The sequence below is a fragment of the Diceros bicornis genome (genome assembly GCF_020826845.1).
Source record: "Diceros bicornis minor isolate mBicDic1 chromosome 30 unlocalized genomic scaffold, mDicBic1.mat.cur SUPER_30_unloc_3, whole genome shotgun sequence".
Lineage (NCBI taxonomy): Eukaryota > Metazoa > Chordata > Mammalia > Perissodactyla > Rhinocerotidae > Diceros > Diceros bicornis.
Genome location: NW_026690901.1, coordinates 1,311,533 through 1,327,658, shown reverse-complemented (window position 1 = coordinate 1,327,658; position 16,126 = coordinate 1,311,533).

Sequence of the window (16,126 nt, the reverse complement as noted above, 5' to 3'; positions counted from 1 at the left end):
TTCAGGTTTCCTGTTTATTACTGTATATTTTTCCATGGTTCACAGCCCGAGAAAATTAGAGAATTATTATAATTTTACACACATGAGTATATATCTTGACTATTACAGCTCGACTCTTAATATATAGAGCAATGTTGTACATGTTTTGTCCTTGTGGATAGTACAGGATACTTTTGTCCAGGTTTTCTTTGGCATTATCATTTATAATGAAGAACTCAGTAATATATGCCCTGGAGATAAGGGTTTAGAAAAATCTAACATACTATCCTAGTCATGCCTCAAAAAAAAATAAAATAAATAAAAAGCTATAAAAATAATGAAAGGATATTTTGAAGGCACTATTTTTCTTAATTATTTCCAACTTTATTTCCCTTTACCTCTTTTTAATCTTTCTCTGTCTTATTTGCTATTGACTAATCATCTCACAGCAATTAAACCACCCTCAGCTGAGTCCCCCATGCCCCTTCAAGTATCCCAGCCTGATGTAGGTCTCAGCTCTGACAAAAAGAAGCTGGAAAACCAGTTTTGTGGCACTATTCTTAAGAATATCTTTACTATGACAATAATAGCTATATTTTTGAAAGACACCAGTGGATTACAAAATGAAGTACTCGACCAATGTTGTATCCTCATTTTCCCTCCAGGGGGAGCACAAGTTTCATGTGTAATGCAGGGCTGCTGCTTTATTGTTTTTTCCTTTCAACACATTTTATTACTTGTAAAACATAATAGGGTTAATAGTGATATATGAGTAACAATATAAACTTACAGACAGCAAAAAGATACTATTTTAGAGTCATAATTTTATATACTGTAACAAACAGTAATATTTTCATAGTGTAATATCTTTATTAATCATAAATTTTTTCCTGGCTCATTTTTATGCTAATTCATTTATTAGATTACCAAATATATACTTTTATGATCTTTATTTTCAATCAATATAATTGAAGGGACATCAGTTGTTCTTGGTACGTGAAAGGTCACAAAAAATTTTTGATAATTTATAAGTTTGAGAAGGATCTTTTTACATTTTATAAGAGAAGTCATTTAATATTTGGGAAAGTTCTCAAAAATCATCAAATTCTTTAATTTTACAGAAAGGAATACTACGTTCCAGAGAGCCTAAGGACGTTGTCACACACTAACCAGAAACAGACCTGGGCCTAGAACTCAGGTCTGAGTCACCTGACTTCTACTGGACCACACTCAATGGAGCACACCCTCTTCTTACTCGTAATTTCTAATACTAAGGTATTTTCAAAAGCACAGTTGGGAGAAAGTGTAAATAAATAAAACAGATGATTTTATATAAAAAAGTAGCAATTGCTACCCACAATTTCTATACCATATGAGTATTTCCTTTCTTGAAGGTTTCTTTTTTTTAATAGTAAGCCCATTTTGGTAACAAGAAAAAAGAAATGAAATTTGTCTTCTTTAGTAACAAAAAAAAAAAAGGTTCTGTTGAAATTAAAAAGACTCTAACTAATGTTTAATCTACTACAGCAACTTAATAATATTATTTGATTTTGGAAAAGCTCTGAGAGATTTTTTTAAAACTCATATTCACGTGACTATTAGTCCAGCCAAGCGCATCTCCATATAACATCTCCTAAAGTGTCCAGTTTTCTGCTGGATCCAGCTGTTGTCAGGCCCAATGCTCTGGCTGGGTACAGAATGATGCAGCTTCTGAAAAGCATGTGCTCAGTTCCACTTCAAGGCTGATTTTCTCTGCAAAGTCTAAGTGGAAGAAAACATGCCCGTCCACCTGACTGGATTCCCCTGCAGGCTTAGAGAAACAAGGTTGCCTAGTCAGATGGGCAGACAGGAAGATAAAGGAGAGTCTGTCACAATTTTATGATAAATAAGAGAGAAAAGGATTTGACATCAAACACGATTTTCTTACCTGTTGAACAGCATTTGAGCATATTTTTCAGAGTTTCCAAAATAGCAGATTGAGATTCTAGGTTGGAAAGGAAGAAGATAGTCAATATATTAAAAAATAAATTTTCTCATTTCCTCAATCGGAAAACAAAACTAAATAAAATATATCTTTAACCATAAGTACCAAAAACATCTAGTTTATCTTTCAGTTATAATTCTGTGTTATGAGAACATGAATACTTTTCAATATATTTAATATGTACAGTGACTGACACTCTTGCCTTTAATTACTTTTGAATTAGACTAGCCCTATGCCCTTATTGACAGACATCAATCATAATTACTTTTCTCAATTCCTATTTTCTATTTTGTGTCAGAGAGTACCTGCTGAGACCTTCACTTTTTATATTATTCACTTAGCATAAGTCTGTAAAATTATGGACGACAACTCAGCCATCTTGAAGGATGGGGTCTCAAATGCTATATCTCACTATTGACAGATCACCTTCTGGTTTGAATGAGAGACAATGAGCACTGTCACAAGAGACACTCGGGAAAAAAAGTATCTTGCTCCTTTTGTCTGTCCTTTGGGAGTCTGTGAGACTGCAAATTCTTCATACTAGAAAACCTTAGTGAGGAACAGGTCCAGGAATCTTTTTAAAGCTAGGGGAAACTTTCCTCTACGTGAAGCGTGCATCGAAGTTTATAAGCATAAGAAGAAAAACAAAGAGCCTTCAGGACCAGCTGGGTGGGGCAAGCGGTTAAGTGTGCACGCTCTGCTGCAGCGGCCCAGGGTTCGCCGGTTCGGATCCTGGGAGCGCACCGATGCATCACTTGTCAGGCCATGGTGTGGTGACATCCCATATAAAGTGGAGGAAGATGTGCATGGATGTAAGCCCAGGGCCAGTCTTTCTCAGCAAAAAGAGAAGGAGTGATAGATGTTAGCTCAGGACCGATCTTCCTCACAAAAACAAACAAACAAACAAACAAAAACCAAGAGCCTTCAGGAATATCCAGTGCTCCATGGATCGGTGTCTGAAAACCACTCATCTTTTCCGTCCTCCGCATTTTACAGATGAAACGTAACACAAACAGTTGATGACAACCTGAAGAGTTCCTCTCCTGACTGTCACATCACTCCTACCCCCAACTGCTGTGCAGACCAGACACCTGACAAGATACAGCAGTCACTCCTGGGGATAATTTAGACATTCCCAATTTAGCAGCATTTTATTTGATGTGCTTGACAAGACTATAGAAAAACAAAAGGTATTTACTACTTAAATTGTATAACGTATAGTTAAATGACATTGAAAGTTTTCATTTCACTTACAGCACAATTTTGATGGGCCCAGGGGCCTTCTTTCATCTGCTCACCCTCCCCGGCTTCTCAAACCTTCTCTGCCTTTCCCCTCTTGCTCACTGTGCTCCAGCCACACTGGCTTCTTGCTGCCCAACAACATCCGAGTCACAGTTCCTCCACAGCATCCCTGCAGCCCTGGGATATCTGCATGTCCTCCTGCTCTGTCCCTTCCCTCTGGTCCTTTCTCCAGCCTCCCTGTGCTCTCTAATTAAAGTAGCAACCCATTCACTCTCTAGCTCTCCCCATTGCCTGTCACTTACCTTCTTCTTGACACAGATCATCACACGATAGACTAAGTAATTCACTTGTCTGCCTACTTATCCATCATCTCACTTAGCCAACAAAAACAAGCTCTGTGAAGACAGAGATTTTGTAGAAAAATTTTTCCTTAGTGTATCCCAAGCCTGGCATACAGTAGGTGTTTAAATATTTGTTGAGTAATTGTAAGAGGGAATGAAAGGAGTGATCAGAAGAATGATCACACCATGGAAGTAAGTGCCACCATGAATAGTGGACATCCTGGGAAGGGAAAGAGGGAGGAAAGATTTTATATCAGGCAACATGGGTACCACTGTGCCTTTACTGCTTCCTGCACCTAAGCTTGTCGACGTAAATAATCCATAATCAATCTATAAATCAAAATTGGGGTGAGTTTATTATGAGCCAACTTTTGAGGACCATGGCCTGTGGCCTTCCTTCCCTAAGGAAGCAAGGACACCGAAGAAGTGGGGTGTACAGAGCGGTTATATACCATCAAAGAGCATGTATCGCAAGTGATTGCAATATCCCTTTTACAATAGCCACGAGATCAGCCCTGCCAGATTGCCCTGCCAGAACAGCTATTGATGGACACAGCGGGGAGCAGATCTGCTGTCTCGATGGCCATGGCTGGTGTCACGTCTGTTGTCTGGAGCTGGGTGGTCACAGGATGACTGTAACAATCAAATTCAAGCCTAGGGAGAAATGCTTATCCTTAAGGAAATGTCAATGGGGGGGAAGTTACATTCTTATCTTAAGGGCATTTACTCTTCTCTTTGGGACATGGCAAAGCTTATACACAGTGCAGGCGACAGATCCTTTTGGAAAAACAAATTCAGGCTGAATTAGCTTTACCCCAAATGGCTTCCTCATGTGTTCCAATATATGCTATTGCTTGCCATTTATTTATCAAGCTCAGTATGTCTTTCAAACAGAAATCATCGAGAATAGCATCAAGTAGTCACTTACCAACAGATGTCACTGTGGCAACAGAATATGAACAAGTGACCTTCAAATATAACCATTCTCCCAAATACTGTATTTCAGTGACTTAATCAAAAAGGGATTCTTCTCTCTTATACTGACAAATCTCCACTCTGAACTTAGCATTAGAGGTAGTCAATTTTGAATCAAGACCTTTAACATCAAAGCCAGCAAATAGTTCTTGTTAAAGCAAATCCAAACTCGGGAACAATTTTGTTTTCAGTCACCTCCAATCCTCTTAAACTCAAGATAAGTTCCTGGTTTTTTGCAGATGGAGAAAAGCTTCTCTTCCTCTTTTTCTATTCAGATAGTGCAGGGAAGAGCCCAAGGTGTCTCCTGGTGGAACACTAACAGTTCTTCACATTAGAAATGCATGCAATGTTTCCTAGTTTCTTTTGTATAGGCCGAGGTGTGATGAGATGACCCAAGGAGCAAACATCTGGGCTCCAGCAATAAATAAGACTGTGTGCAGTTTACCACAACAATGAACTACAAAGATGTATCAGGAAATATTTTGAACACCTACACTTAAGCTCTCAGATTCCCTCTGTCTAATTCCATGGCTACCTGAAGTGAATTCACTCTTCATCCCCATCCAATTTGTGATAGTTTTTATTTCCTTGAATCAGCATGTTATAACATCTAAGAGAAATTTATCAAAATACTCTCTTCAAAATAGCTAGCTGAGGGCCGGCCCCGTGGCTTAGCGGTTAAGCATGCGCGCTCCGCTGCTGTTGGTCCGGGTTCTGATCCCGGGCACGCACCGACGCACTGATTCACTGGCCATGCTGGGGCCGCGTCCCACGTGCAGCAACTGGAAGGATGTGCAGCTGTGACATACAACTATCTACTGGGGCTTTGGGGGGAAAAATGAAAAATAGATAAAATCTTTAAAAAACATAGCTAGCTGAAGTATAGGAGTTGTAGAGGGTCAAGATTTTAAGTTGAAAGTGATGTACAGAGTAACTGTACTACAAAATAAAAATAAAATGAATGAGAACAATAAGAGACAAAAAAAAATGATAAGGAGAAGGAATATAATAGAGAGTAAAAGTAAGAAAAAGAGAAAAAAGAAGAAAGAAGGTGTAAGCAAAGAGAGAGGGTTAGGAGAAGCATGAGAAATGGCAGAAAGGGGCACGAACAGAGGGAAGACACCAGGCTCAGAGCGAATGACAAGTCAACTGGCTTCTGAGCAGGGCTCAGGTCTAGAGTCACTGGGCTGCATCTGAGAACTCCACTCAGTTCTAACATCCTGAGAAAGACCATGCCTCATCCAAACTCTAACGGCACTGGTTACCAGCGCTCTCCTCTCCCAGGACATGCTGGAGCTTTGAGAACTGCCTCTCTCAGCTCTGGGACTGACAGAATCCCCATTAAATATTCATCAACTGAGATGGTTGTTTTGAAAGAGTAACCCAAAGAGAGCTCTATCAAGGGTACATTTAAACCTGCCAAATCCATCACTCATCTTTCCAAAGATTTAAGAAACTAAACTGTTAAAAAAAAAAAAAAACCTACTGTTAAGCAAAGTAGCAGAAAACTTTCCTGGCAAACTTTAAATGTTCCATCTTTTTTGAAGTTACCTCACAAAATTCTGAGCATAGTCTAAAATTCTGGGCTCCCTACAGTTCCAAATATGTTTCAGAAATGATCTCTTTTTCATCAAAAAATAAGCCTATGGCTTATGAAGCAAAATAAACTTGGATGAGTTTTATCTTGTAAAGAGAGGGCAGCAAGAAAAAGAGTAGGATGTGCCTCTCTGCTATGAAGGATAATTAATAAAATCACACCAAAATATACAAAATATGCCTCTAAAACTGAATGAAGCAGACTCTAAAGAGTTTTACATTTTAAGTAAAAATGCACTTATATAAAATTATACATCAGTTTGACTAAAATATAATCAATTTTATAGAAGAAGTATTCATTAAGTTTCATTTAAATAGCATGACGTGATTAGCTGCATAATAAATGGTAGATATTTTAATTCGGGTATACCATGTCCTTCCACCAATGAGGGTGGGCTTAAACCTGTAATTTTCCTAAAAGGCATCAACCGTATGTTCCGCTTATTTGATTATTTAATAGTATGGATCTGTCCTCATTGCCAATGAAGGATGTCTAGCCACACGCTTTAGCTTGCATAAGTAAGGGGAAATGCAGGGTGAGTTTATAAAAAGAAAAATTGAAAATGAACATTGTCTTTAGGAGACGTGGTCAATCTGTTCAAGAACATTTTCTCCCTTGGTCAAGTGAGAAGCTGAAAGAGAGAATGCTATCAGCCTCTTCCATGACTCCTAATAGAATTATGCATTACCTCAATTAAACGTGTGCTAAAGTGTTTGTAATAAACTTGGATGTGAGTTGATGATACTGTATTCACATTACATCACACAGACTCTCTTTCATTAGGCACGATTCAAAACATTTTTTTGGACATTAGATGCCATACAAGTTTTTCTTCTCTGACAGACTGTAGCTTTTAATCTTATGGACATGAAATGATAGAAAATTGTTCCCCTTTCCCTTTCTACTTTAAACCTAAGTGATAAATTTCCAACTACCTTTAAAAACTACAGGTCCTTCTGAAACACATTTTAGTGTGCTGGTTTACTTTAGCTTCATTTCTTTGTTCTATCCTAAACTCCTTTCAGTGTGATCTATGTTCCTTTGTATTCCTTTTGTATACCTAGATATTTAAAATATGCTCTAACCTATATTGGAGGAATGTTGGGTTACAAATCTTTCACCCAGCATGTAAACTCTATTTTTAGGGTTTCTACACAAAAAGTTTCTGCCATGTTTCTACCAGCTCTCCTTCCATATATTTTCCTCCAGGTTTTCCTGCGACAAAATTGCCTTTCTAAAAACCAATCCTCTGCTCACCCTCTTGGCCTGTCACATTTTCATAGAAAAATAAAGGACTGGATTTTCCAAAGATGCAACAAGAATGATCAAGTGCTGATTCACACCTAGGTATCCTGCTCCTGTTCTCCATGAATTTTAAAACTATAGTTAATTATCTCTTTCATTTTCTCTCAATCTATTGAGTAACCTTGGCACTGAGCCCCTAAATTAGTTCACAGCCTGCTTCAGCAGACACAAAACTCTCTCTCAAATGCTTGCATTCATGTGCTGAGTAGGTATTGTATTTATTTAGATCTTATTCAACAAGAGATCTTCATTGATTCACTCAAATACTTAAGTATATATTATGTGCCCAAAGGTCTTGAAATGTTGGGGGTCTGCAAGAAGACAGATATGTATAAACAGATAAATTACGTTATGGAAATAATTTGATAGAAAGAGATATGTATAAAATGCCATGGGACTCCAGGAAAAAGAACCACTATTGGTTGACCTACAACTAAGATATATAACAATGTACTGGGGCTTTGAGGGAAAAAAAAAACAAAACACCATGGGTGGTGGATAGGGTTTATACCATATAACTAAAGGAAAATGAAAAGAGAGAAGATAAAGAGAAAACAAGATAAACGGAAAGGTTTTCTTCTTCTTAATATTTCTGCCACCAACTTTTGGAGTACACTGCTTGCTGATGTCCTTTCTAGCCAGTCTTATCCTTCAGCTGGCTTCTAGAGACTTCAAAAATTCAATTGTAACAAGCTGGGGTTCTCCACGCAGAAAATGACAAGCATGTAGGGAGCCAGGAGGTGAGCAAAAGATTCACAGGACTCTGCAGCCATTCTGCAGCTCAATGGTGGGGAGGGACACCAAGGCATCACCTTGGACATTATTTCCAAGTTCACATAAAGGAGGGTCGGTTCCTTCCACAATATATGAAGATGGAGATAAACCTCTTTCACAGAATGGATTATGGAAAAATTAGTGTGAGAGCCATGAAAAAGACAGAGGAGATAGCACCATGAATCTGAAGTAACTGGACATGTGAATTAGTAATCAATATAAAGAAGAGCTGAAGACAAGAAAAAGGGCTAAAAACAAGCTCATAATTTTCTACGATGGAAATGCAAGTCTTTCTTCTTCAAAAGAAAAATGTCATTGAACCATTTCCATTAAAATAAAATTGAAAGGGGCCACATGTTGCAAATAATGGTTTTAACCATGATGTCATTAACACAATAATGTGTAGCAATCAGTTGTTAAGTGCACTGCAAATTGTTCATTCCTTAACAATTATGTTATCAAATTTTGCAATTGATATATATATTTTAGTAAATAGTAGACTGTGTGCAAATTTGTCACCATATTATTGACAATGTTACTCTTACAACTGACAGCATGACTAGGAGCTAGAGGGTGGTGTGACCCCAGATTGCTAGAGTCACAGCAAGAAAAGTTAAGAAAGTGCTATCAGGTCATTTGGACAAAAGAATGTTATATGGCTGTTGGGTTTATAACAGATAAATTGGAGAAAAACAAGTCACTACAGTAAATTATTGTCTACTTACCTCAGTCACCCTCTCCAAGAACACGTATTTTAAAATGAGACAAGTTATTATATTTAAAATTACCGGTTCTGGCATTTTAGAAACTATATCAAATAATGAAGTAAAAACTAGGTTACAAACATCCTGGTATCAATTCCAACTACCATATTTTACCAAACTAAAACTCTAATTATCACTAATTCACTTGCAATCTAGTCCTCCTCCAATATACAAAATCAACAACTTCAAATGTTTCATAACTTTTTTTAACTTTCCCTAAAATTTTAGAAGATAATATAAATATATCTCTTGGAAAAGTTGAGAAAGATAGAGACACAAGGAAAAGTAAAGATGAAAATATTACCTTAATAAATGATGTAAAACACAAGATATGAACAACTGTTAAAAGAATTCTCTGTGAAATTGATAATTCTACTATCTGTACACCTGCTTATTACCTATCAGTAATTTGATACATAAACAAATAGAATAGTGTATTTAATTGGATCAATTCTTTCAGTTGTGTGCTTTTCCTTTTAAAACTACATCTGCTTTTATGTGCTGGCTTTATTTTCAGGTGGTATCACATTAGAACACCCTCATCTCTGAAGATTTTTGCAATAAGGAACTCTACCTTGGCCCTTGATCAACTGTATTCTGTGTTATGATAAAATCAGAGCCCTACATGGAACAATGTTTCCTAAATCCTATCTCCTATGCGTTGTTCATGTCAGGGAGTGTATTCCACCAAGTAAACACTAAACACTGTTTCAAAAGCATGGGATATTAAATGGAGGACATACAGTGTTGGGTGTGGGACCCCATTCAGGGCCTCAGTGCCAAGAAGAAAGAGTTCCAGAGACTAGGATAAAAATAAGAGCTTATGAGCGGGAGGATCCCTCTGCAGGCCATTAAGCAAGAGCCTGGAATAAAACTGTTGACACCATGGACCATGGTTGGTTTTACAGGGAACTCACGAGGAAGTGAAGGACATGAAATAATGATAATTATAATAACAGCAGCAAACACTTCTACTGAGCCAGGCACTACACTCTGAATGTTAATTCTGTGCTTGAAGATACATTAACACACATAATCCTCAAAATATCCCGACGTAGTAGATGTTGGTCTTTTCACAATTATATAGATGAAGAGACTGGGTGCATTGGCTAGAAAACTCATCCAGGTTACACAGCTCATGAATGGCAGAGCCCAAGCTAAATGCTGTGATGATATGCTCTTTTACTACAACTCCAAGTTAAGTCTCTAATGACTATTTCCACTGGAAACTGCCAAGACCTTAGTAGTCCCTCCATGGAGGTAAGCATGGGCATGGCAGGAACACAGCTGAGGGAGGCTAAAAGACCCGAGGTGTGGCACAGCAGTTGCCAAGTGGTTCCCTTCACAGAAGGGGGCAAGAACACACCCAAAAAAATTGGCAGCAGGCACCAAGGCTCTTTCCACCGGACATGATCCCCCAAGGAAAGGGGCCCGGCACAGTTGGATGAGCGAATAGGCAAGCCTCCTTTGGAAAGAGCACGCAATCTGCGCCAGCCTTCATGTCGCCCTGGGTGTGGCACTTGTGCCCTCAGGCAGAGGGCCTCATGCCACACTCCGGCGCAGATTTCTCCCCAGAGCCATGGACAGGGATTAGGAAGGCCAGACCTTCCCAACTCCAGAGAGGAGGCTGGGACCTGTTGTGGGAAGGGATTGCCCAGTAGGGCCAGTAGGGCCCTGGCTCCCTAGCCCTGCAGTGCCATACGTCTGTCTCGGCACTTCTGACTTCAAGAGCGTTTCCTACACCTGGCCTGGCTACACTCGCAAAGTGCAGGCATGGGGTGAAGCCATAGCTTTGTCTTTCCAGGAAGAAATGAGCCACGGGACAAAGCAGCTGGCCAGGCAGAGCCTTGAGCTTGAAGCCCAGTACACCTGTGGCCATAAAGGCCAGAGCAATGCTTTCAAGCAAGGGAATCGGCCTTCAAGCTGAGTGGGAGTGGGGGAGGAGAGGGAGACAGCAGCTGAAGCCAAGTCCAGAAGGGCGGCAATGGAACAGCTGCAGCTGGGTGGCGCCAGCCGGTCAGTCAGAGTCTGCCGGGTGGGCGGGGCCTTCACTGAGGACCCCCGAGGCCAGCCCTAGGCCCCGCTGATCATGCACGCGCCCTTGGCCTGTACGGGGGTGTGGGGGGTTGAACCCAAGCCCACAGGGCTCCTGGAGCAGTCAGAGAAAGAAGGGCCCATGGGAGAGGTAGTGAGGTGGGCAGGGCGCAGCACCTTACTCTCCTCAGTTCCCCGAGGCAGGGAGAGAGAGAGAAAGACAGAGAGAGAGACAGAGAGAGAGAGGGAGAGAGAGAGAGACATCTGAGCTCTGAGTCGCTGCCTCCACCGCTGGCTGGTGCCAACTGACACGCCATCCCACTTCCGCCTACCACCCCCACGCCCGCCCCGGGGCCAGCCACACCACAGACAGGCCTGTTCCTGGTTACCTCCATGCTGGCCCTTCCGGACCTGACCCCAGTGCAGGGGAAATGGTTCAGACAAGCCTTTACATGTTCATCTACATGACAATGGCCTTCTTCCCCTCTCCCATCCCCCAGGCCCACCCAAGACATATACCTTTGTCATTAGCTCAGGAGAGGATGCAAGATGAGAATCTCTGCCCTGTGTGGAGAGACTCAGTTTCCCGGGTTTCTCCCATGGACACATGTTCTTCAGCTGGGTCTGATTTTCTCCAGCCAACCTGTTTTGTTAAGGATTTGGCCAGCCATCAGAACCTGAAGGGAAAGTGTGGAGAGGGAGTCTCTCTCTGCCCCCAACAGCCCTGAGCTGGGTCGGTGCCTCAGACCTGGCCAGGGGCAGCCCACACCCCGGCGCCCTCTCACGGGTCATCCAAGCGCAGGCTCGGTGCCAGGCCCACCTCACTCGCCACTGCCACGACCATCGTCCTCCCTCAGGAGGCCTGGGCAGGACAGGGACCCAGGTGTGGAAGGCCTCCAGATCTCAGGTCTGGCACACTGCTTGGCAGGCTGCTTCCTCCTCTGAAGGGGCCCAGCACACGCCCCAGGAGACTTGGCAGCTGTACCCAGGGCTATGTCCTCCACAACTCGTCCCCTTGGAAGGGGTCTGGCCCAGGTGCCAGGTTTGGCTGGTTGGCCAGCCTCCTTTGGAGGAAGCAGCGAAGCCAAGCCAGGCTTGCAGTGGCCCTGCGCGTGACACCTGCGACCTCAGGCAGAAGGCCTCACGTGTGCCCTCCCTGGCGGATTTCTCCTTGGAGCCGTGGTCTGGACACTAGGAAGGCCAGGCCTTCCCGACTCCAAGGAGGAGGCTGGGACCTGTCGCCAGAAGGGCTTGCCCACTTGGCCCTGGCTCCCTAGCCCTGTGGTGCCATCTACCTGTCTCTGCCCTTCTGACTCCACAGAGCCTTTCCTACACCTGACCTGGCTGCAGACACAAAGTGCAGAGGTGGGATGAGGCCATGGTTTTTTTCTTTCCAGGAAGAAAGGAGCCCCTGGATGAAGCAGCTGGCCCAGGCAGATCCTTGAGCTTGAAGCCCAGTATGCCTCTGGCCATCAGGGCCAGAGCAATGCTTCCAAGGAAGGGAAGCGGCCTTCAAGCTGAGTGGGAGTGGAGGAGGGGAGGGAGACAACAGCTGAAGCCAAGTCCAGAAGGGTGGCGATGGAACAGCTGCAGTGGGGAGGAGCCAGAGGTCTGCCCTCGCCGGTCAGAGCCTGGCGGGTGGGTGGGACCTTCACTGAGGACCCTTGACGCCAGCACTAGACCCTGGCGGTCGCGCATGCACCCTTGGCCAGTGCGGGGGTGTGGGGGTTGAACACAAGCCCGCAGGACTCCCAGAGCGGTCAGAGAAAGAAGGGCCCATGGGGGATGTAGGCGAGGTGGGCAGGGTGCGTCACCTTCCTCTCCTCAGGTCCCCGAGGGAGAGAAAGAGAGAGAGAGAAAAAGAGAGAAAGAGAGAGAAGGAGGGAGAGAGAGAGAGATCCATGACCTCTGAGTCGTTGCCTCCACTGCTGGCTGCTGCCAACTCACACGCCATGCCACTTACACCCACTGCCCCCACGCCTGTCCCAGGGCCAGCCCCACCACAGAGAGGACGGTTCCTGGTCACCTCCGTGCCAGCCCTTCCGGACCTGACTCCAGTGCAGGGGAAACTGGTCAGACAAACCTTTTCCTGTCTCTCTGAATGACAATTGTCTTCATCCCTTCTCCCATTGCACAGGCCCACCCACGACATCCACCTTTGTCATTAGCACAGGAGAGGATGCAAGATGAAATTCTCTGCCATTGTGGCGAGAGACACAGTTTCCCAGGTTTCTCCCACGGACTCATGTTCTTCAGCTGGGTCTGGTTTTCTCTAGCCAACCTGTCTTGTTAAGGAATTGGTCAGCCCTAAGAAGCTGCAGGGAACGGTCAGAGGGGGATTCTCTCTCCCCCTTTCCTCCCCTTCTCTCTCCCCCTCCAGGTTTGCAGGAGGTGATTCCCCTCTCCTCCTCCCTTGCTGAGATATTTTCCCTCGGAACAGACAGTTTTCTTCTCTTCTTCCTTTCTCTCGCATCTCTCTCCAGGGCTCCTTGCTACTCCTTCATTTATTTATTTATTTATTTTTAATTTTTGTTTATTGCAGTAACATTGGTTTTTAACACTGTATAAATTTTAGGTGTATATCATTATGCTTCTATTTCTGCATAGATTACATCGTGTTCACCACTCAAATACCAATTACAAACCATCACCACTGCTTTCTAATCATTGGTTTGATTTCCTGCTTGACCAAACAGTTATTCATGAGAGTGTTTATTGGCTTATAAATTGTCTGATTTGCTTAAGATATGTTGGCAGTTAATGAGCATTTTTGCGTGCAATTTGGTTAAGGAACTGGATTTCAATTCTGCCCGTTCCTCTGATGAGCTACTGAGTCAGAATATCTGTGGTTGGCCATGTATCTCTCTTCTGGCAGCTTCAGGAATTGATTACTATGTCGAAATTGCTTGCTGAACAAGGATAGGACCTTATTTTGTAATAATATGCTTTCTTTGCTTTGAAGTAGGGTGTTTGATATTTATATGCAGGCACGTGTGTGTGTATGCTCCAAACATATTTAATGATAAATCAAGATTAACAATATATATGATTCTTATATTGACTTTTTTTGGACAAATACTGAGAAGTTAATTGAATACTCTTACTTTGGTTGTAGTTAAGTTCACTTTACTTCATATTTTTAAAATCCTTTTTTAAAAATGTGATACTATAATTGAACATATACATTTTGACTGCTAACCACCTTTTAGTCCCTAAATATTTTGCCTTCAGATATGTGTACATTATACACATTCATATATAAAAGTTTCATATTAGTTGTGGCTTTACTTTTGTGAACACGTGTATGGAATATCACTGACTATCTCCTTTCTTTCAACATCTATGTTCAGTGTTAGTTTCCTATGTCTTCGTGGAATGTAGAGTAACAGTCAATATTGAAAAAGTGATTTAAGTAACTTCAGTATAGTATAACTGCTATATGTAGCATTATCTCTGTGGTTCTATTTTTAAATTTTGTACTTTGCTTTTTTTCTTTTTTCCTTGTTTTGCTCCATTTAAAGTAATTTTCCTTAGTAAACTTTTCTCCACGATATTGGATATATACATATTTTTCACATTCTATTTTAGAATTTTTTTTTTCTGCTGAGGAAAATTGGCCCTGGGATAACATCCATGACCATGTTCCTCTACTTTATATGCGACACCACCACAGCATGGCTTGATGAGCGGTGCAGAGGTCCGCACCCGGGATCTGAAGCCATGAACCCTAGACCACCAAAGCAGAGCGTGCAAACTTAACCACTATGCCACCTGGGTGGCCGCTATTTTACAATAATTTTAATTTGAGAAATAAGAAGAACCCAGAATCTGAAGTCTTGCCTCACTGCCTCCTCAATGTTAGATGAAAAATTAATTAGTATTTTACTTCTTTTCTTTTTCTCCAAATCCAGTGTCTCTAAGTATAGATTAAGCTCTTGGTTCAGGATGGTTTTAAATTTCATGCACATTCTTTAAAGTAGTTTGTGTTTTGCATTTTTTAAAAATCACATTAACACAAAGTACTGAGACAATTGTTCTAATTTTTCAGTGTTCACTTATTTGGTACGGTGTTTTTTTTTGAAACCCGTCAACCTCAAACTTGATTATGGATCTGAATTATCTGGAAGGCTTGTTAAAACACAGAAGGTTTGTTGGAAAACACCCCAAACATTCTGATTCAGGAGGTCTTGGGTGGAGACTAGCATCTACAAATTGTGATTCAAAGCTCCTGTGCCTAACATTCCTTATTTTTTTTTCATTTCAGAGGCAGTAAAATCCGTATCTGAGTGTGCTGGCTGTCCCTACCCAAGCCTTTGATTTTTCACAGGTGTTATGCCACAATAATCTTCTTGTACTCCTAACTCCACCTCAGCATTTGGAGGCCCCAACTGACACAAAAGTGTTCTTCATTTTTCCTCTAAAGGGGTGCTTTATCTTCAGAAATGTGACAAAATCTGCAATAAGTTTAATGTGGATGCTGTTCTCTGCTCTTTAGAAATTGCAATTTATTTATACAACACCTGCACCATTCTTCCTTGTTCTCAGTATTTAATGCTCTAACATTGGAAACACATGGGGCTTCTGGACATTCTGGACACTCTCCCTTCTCCAAGTTTAATTGATCATATCACACCTGAACTAAGTTGAACTAAAGTTGGCCATATCATGGTTTGTCACATGATGATCAGGTATATTTGTAGTATGTGTGCACCTCACAGAAACAGAATGTTCCTGAAGTGTGCATCTCAATGATTCTTCTCCTAAAACTTGATTAAATATGTTCTAAATAGAGCTTCTTAGTTTCAGTTAAATGTACCTAATCCATACATACATTACTGTAAAATTTTCTATATCTTAAACTTATTTTGTTGAATAGCATGTAAATTATTTCTATACCCCCAAGCTCACACGTTTGGTTTTAAAATTTATTTTCTTTTCAAGTTAAATAAAGAATTTTTATTAAAAGAAAGAAACGCAAAGAAGTATCCAAAAGAATGAAATACTAGGAGTATGGAGGAGTAGATACCTCAAAGGAGTTTCCCTCCAAAAAACACTATCTTCCATAAAATATAATGTTATTGTATTCTTGAGTTCACATGATATAAGCCAAGTCTCAAAGGACAGAAGAAGG